Source organism: Zeus faber (assembly GCF_960531495.2).
Source record: "Zeus faber genome assembly, chromosome: 2".
NCBI lineage: Eukaryota > Metazoa > Chordata > Actinopteri > Zeiformes > Zeidae > Zeus > Zeus faber.
In genome coordinates this window covers 27,765,547-27,771,679 of record NC_137189.1, presented here as the reverse complement: position 1 = coordinate 27,771,679, position 6,133 = coordinate 27,765,547, and positions in this window count along the sequence as shown.

Genomic DNA, 6,133 nt, shown 5'->3' with positions numbered 1-6,133 from the left:
GGTAGAATAGAGGTAGAGTGGAGGTAGAGGTAGAATAGAGAAGAGGTAGAGCAGAGATAGAGTAGAGGTAGAACAGAGGTAGGGTAGAGTAGTGGTAGAATAGAGGTAGAGTGGAGGTAGAGGTAGAGTAGAGAAGAGGTAGAGCAGAGGTAGGGTAGAGGTACAGTCGAGGTAGGGTAGAGTAGTGGTAGAATAGAGGTAGAGTGGAGGTAGAGGTAGAGTAGAGATAGAGTAGAGGTAGAACAGAGGTTGGGTAGAGGTAGTGTAGAGTAGTTGGAGAGGTGTAGCAGAGGTAGAGCAGCTGTGTTCGGCCAGAGTTATGAGTTAGTTAACACGTCTGGAAACTTCAAACAGCCAAACAACAACAAACCTGCTGGTGAACTTCAGTCGCTTTGGTAGTTTGTAGTTAATCCCATTAATCCACATAATCCCATTAATCCACATAATCCCATTAATCCACATAATCCCATTAATCCATATAATCCATATTATCTCATTAATCCATATAATCCAGAGCAAACTGGTGGGAAGCCAGTAAAGCTCCCCAAAAACAGGGTGAGACATCTGCCTCTGCCAGCTTTGTCAATTTATATCTGATACGAACCTCCAAAATAAAATGCTTACTGGTTCCTTCACCCTCATCGCCAAAATAAAAGTACTGGCCTGTTCCTTCCCTCTCACCTTCAAAATAAAAGCACTGATTTGCTCCTCCACCTTCTCCCATCAAAATGAAAGTGATGACATGTTCCTTCACCCTCACCTCAAATTAACTCACTGACTTGCGCTCCCACATCCAAGCCCAGCTTCAAAATACTTGTACTGCCTTGCGCCCCCCAAAAAGTGCCGATTTGCCCCTCCACCAACACCTTCAAAATAAAAACACTGATTTGCTCCTTCACCATCACCTTCAAAATAAATATAAAATATAAAAGTAAAATAAAAATACCCTGACAGCAGGAAGTTGCCGCTCATCAGTTTATTTTGTGTTTCTTTCATAATTTATGGTTTAAAAAAAAGAAAATGACACTTGAAGCCGCACTATGTAACTTTTGATATTTGATACACCTACAGTCTCTGAGCACAATTGCACTTTTACACCACTGTCGTAAAACTCGGTCCAGTGTCTGAAAATAATTAATTTTACCGGACAAATTTGAACCTTATCTGTCACGTTTCAAGAACAGTCTATGTTATGAACGCAAACGTAATGTACACCTAGGTTACAGCGCCCCCTGCGCGAACGTCGCCGCTTCCTGGAGCCGCAGGGAGAGAGGGCGCAGGGAGGGACGGGGCGGGGCCCCTTGCTACCGGTGGAGGTACCAAATGTGCTCGGCCTGGCAGATCGGCTCGCACGCGTGATCCGGAGGGTGAAACAAACCCCGGTGGCGCAGGTGAGGTGAGGGGCGGGTGCCAGGCGCCCCACTGGCCTGTCTCATCCGCCCCGTTGGGTAGGTGGAGCGCGGCCAAACCGCCAAGGAGCAGCTCATCCCCCCCCCGGGCACTGGCTGCCAGCACGTTCCGGAGAGACCGAGACTTCGGACAGTTCCGTTTTAATCACAAGACAAATAAAACACACACAGCAAGTCAACAATAAATCAAGTTTATATGTATTTATTTTCTTACTTCCATTTTTATATTCTTCGTTTCAGATTGTTTTTTGATCAAACGTGGCTGGGTGGGCCATTGAGTAATGGGGGTGGGCCAATGCCACCCAGGCCCATTACTGCCTATGCCACTGCTGCAGATAATGCAAACTGCACGCAGAAGTTTTTCTACCATTTTCAACGTTGATTTTGCTGTGTTGTCATTTTATTACAGTTATATTGATACACTGTAAATAGATAACACATATGGACATATAAATCAAGCTAGCTGGCAAAATGAATGCTGTAAATACTCAAATAAATAGAGAGCTTATTTGGACATTATGTAGGAAGGAGAACTTTATTCCCCCCCCCCCAACAGGAAGTTCCAGTGCAGCAGCCAGTTTCTGTTCTCCTGCTACGTTCCATTTAAGTCTGAACTTTGGAAAATCCCCCTGTGGGCGGTCATGTTTTCCAGAACAGAAGCAATGGAACACTTTTAGCTTGGAGGTGGAGACTAGAGACTCAGAACTACAGATTTCCAACTTTCAATGGAATGCAGCATCAGATGTTTTTGTCCTCCTTAGATCTCCAACCTCTGTTCATGGACTCTTATTTTGAAAGGTTAAAGACTTGGATCCTGACGCAGAGTCTGAAAATGAAATGAATGATGGGTGGATGTTGGAACAACAGATGGGTGGATGGATGAATGGGGTGGATAGACATGTGGATAGATGTGGTAGATGGATAGATGAGTGTTGGATGGATGAATGGATGGATGGGTAATGGATGGATGGATGGATGTAGGAGGTGGATAGGTGGATGTGGTGGATGGACGGACAAAAGATGTGGTGAATGGGTGATGGATGACTGATGGATGGATGGATGGATGGGTGGATGGATAGATGTGGTTGATGGGTGATGGAGGGATGGATGGATGGATGGGTGGATGAAGGAGTAGAGGTTCTGGCAGGTATAGGTAGAGTGGAGGTGCTCCATAACTCCCTCCCTGTCCATCACTCCTTCTCTCCCTTCCTGTCCTCCATCACTCCATCACTCCCTTCCCATCCTCCACCACTCCCTCCCCCCTGGCAGACCTCCGTCACTTCCTACCTCCCTCCCTGTCCTCCATCGCTCCCTACCTGTTCTCCATCACCCCCTCCCTCACTCCTTGTCCTCCAGCGCTCCCTCCCTCTTCTCCATCACTCCCTCCTTCCTGTCCTCCATCACTCCCTCCCTGTCCTCCATCACTCCCTCCCTCTTCTCTATCACTCCCTCCTTCCTGTCCTCCATCACTCCCTCCCTGTCCTCCATCACTCCCTCCCTCTACTCCATCACTTCTTCCCTCCCTGTTCTCCATCACTTCCTACCTATTCTCCATCAATCCCCCCTTCGCTACCTGCCCTCCATCGTTCCCTCCCTCCCTGCCCTCCATCACTCCCTCCCTGTCCTCCATCGCTCCCCACCTCTTCTCCATCACTCCCTCCTTCCTGTCCTCCATCACTCCCTCCCTGTCCTCCATCACTCCCTCCCTGTTCTCCATCACTCCATCCCTCCCAGTTCTCCATCGCTCCCCACCTGTTCTCCATCACTTCCTCCCTCCCTGTCCTTCTTCACTTCATCCCCAACACTCCCTCCCTGTCCTCCGTCGCTCCCTCCCTCCCTGTCCTCCATCGCTCCCTACCTGTTCTCCATCGCTCCCTACCTGTTCTCCATCACTCCCTCCTTTACTCCCTGTCCTCCATCACTCCCTCCCTGTACTGCACCACTCCCTCCTTCTCTGTCCCCCAACACCCCCTCCCTGTCCTCCATCACTCCCTCCCTCCCTCCCTGTCATCCATCACTGCCTCCCTCTTCCCGATCACTCCCTCCCTCCCTGCCTCCCATCCTCCATCACACCCTCCCCTGTCCTCCGTCATTCCTTCTCCGTCCTCCCTCGCTCGCTCCCACCCTCCCTCCTGACGTGGCGAGCTAAGCTAATCAAATTTCCCGTCGGGCGTCGCCAAGCGATCCCCACGCTGCGACGAGCGCCGCGCCTTAATTGGACGCGATTTAACATTCATCGTGTCGAGGGATCATATGGGGGGATGGGGGGGGGGGGGGGGGGTGCGCGCACACACACACACACACACACACACACACACACACACATTCTAATCTTTCTCTCCCCAGGATGCAGCTTTCTATCACCCACACACACACACACACACACACACACACACCTCAGAGCAAAATGCTAATCAGCATCCATTTACAGGCCTTTGCAAATGATTACACACAAATGCACACACACACACACACACACACACAGTCTCTCCATTTCTCTCACTTTCTCTCCCTCATCCACCTCTCCCCCCTCTCTCTCTACATCTGTCTCTCTCCCTCCATCCAACCCTCTCCCCCGCTCTGCTTCGATCTCTCTCTCTCTCTCCCTGTCTCTCTCCTTCCATGCCTTTATCCCCGTGTCTCCCCCTCTCTACGTCGGTCGCTCTCTCTCTTCCTGTCTCTTTCCCTCACCCCTTGTCTCGCTCCCTCTCTCTACATGTCCTTTGTTTTTCCCTCTCCCACTCCGTCTGTCTCGTTCCCTCTCCCCCTCTGACCCCCTGCCACTCTCACTTGCCCGTCTCTCTCCCTCCACCCGCCTCTCTTTCCCCTCTCTACATCAGTTTCTTTCTCTCTCCCCATCTCCCCTTCTATTCCTCCATCCACCCCTCGAAATCTGTCTCGCTCTCCCCATCTGTCTTTCTCCCTCCATCCACCTCACCCCCCTCGCTCCATCTGTCTCTCTCTCTCCCACTCCTCTCTCCGTCCACATCTCTCTCTCTCTCTCTCTCCCCTTCTTTGTCTCTCTTTCGCTCCCTCGCCCTCTCTCTCTCTCTCTCTCTCCTTCCATCCCTCCGTCCTTTCATCTAGATGTCTGGAATTTTGCCAAGACCGGAGATTTTCTTTTCTCTCTCCCAGGACAGAGAACACACACACACACACACACACACACACACACACACACACACACACACACACACACACACACACACACACACACACACACACACACACACACACACACACACACACACACACACACACACAGATGTACACACGTAATTTCTCATTTTGCCGCAATTTATTTAATTTGGAGTTCTTTCTTTTTTTTGTTCAAATATGAATACAAACGACCAGCTTCGCCGTTTTGAAAGAACCGACACAGAGAAGAGGGGGTTTTTTTTTTTTGGTTTTTTTTTTCCACACGTTCACACGTTCTGTTGCTACGGTTACATCACTTCCTGTTCGCACGGGACGAAAAGAGTAAAAAAAAAAAAAAAAGAAAAAAAGAAAAGAAAAGAAAAAACAGTTCTGGGATTCCCTGGCGGCTCGGTGTGTGTTGTGGGCGGGGCAGGAGAGCTTCATCGTCAGTTATTGAAAGTTATTAAAGTAAGTTATTAAAACCTTGGAAAAAAAAAAAAAAGAAAAAGAAGGATTTTGGCGAACAAGTGAAAATCCACCGCAACCGATAAGACAGGAAACGGATCGTTACGGCAACAAACCTCCCCGAAACAATGAAATAAAATAAAAAAAAAAAATTTGCAGGGTTTTCTCCAACTAGACGTTAGGAACAAACCCGTCTCCCGTGCTCCCTCCGCCCTGCTTCCTCCGTCACGCTCCACCCACCGACCCAGCACGCCTCTGTTTGTCCGTGAGAACGAAATATCCGGGGAAAGGTTCGCGCACCCGATTTGAACCGGATTGGGCGAGCGGGGGGGGGGGGGGGGGATGTTTCTGGACCGGAGGAAGAAACGGTTCAAATGTTTTACACCAATTGACCCAAAATGTGGGCGTGGAGACGGGCGCGGCACCTCGCGGAAAGGCGCGGAACTTCCGAACGGATTCACGCAGCGCCGTGGAACCTCGGCGACGGGGTAAGGGTGGGGTAGGGAACCACTGGGTCACTCTTCACAGTGATTGGCCGAAAAAAGGGGGGGCGCGGCGGAGGGCGTGGTCTGGCACATCTCGACAATAGGTAGTCGCTCTCACTCAGGCCTTGGGAGGAAGGGGTAACGTAGGACCTTCTGTGTGAAGGACCATAGGGTGAAGGGAAGATGTGGCAGAGGGAACCGAACTGAGGGAACACAGGGTTGAGGCGACATACGGTTGAGTGAACTTCGGGGGCCTCAACGCGTTGAGGGAACATAGGAATGAGGGAACACGGACGTGAGCCCCTCCACGTGATGATATTCAGGTGAGGGCAGGTCATTCAAAATGGCCACCGGCTGAGGTTTGATCAGTTCACATACAAAACATCACTTACAAATGAGGTCATATTTGAGCTAATTTGTCTTAAATATTATTTTGACGGTGTCAAACCCACAAATATCAACTGACACAAACATCGAGTTAGATCTTAGGTTGTCCGCCGACTAACTTAAAGAAATGGTACTGTCAGGAGAAATATATACTTGAAGCATTGCTAGCCAGTTAGCTGTAGCATGCTCTGATGCTAACATGTTTAAAGGGAGGCTGTAGCATTGCTAGAGAATTAGGTATAGCATGCT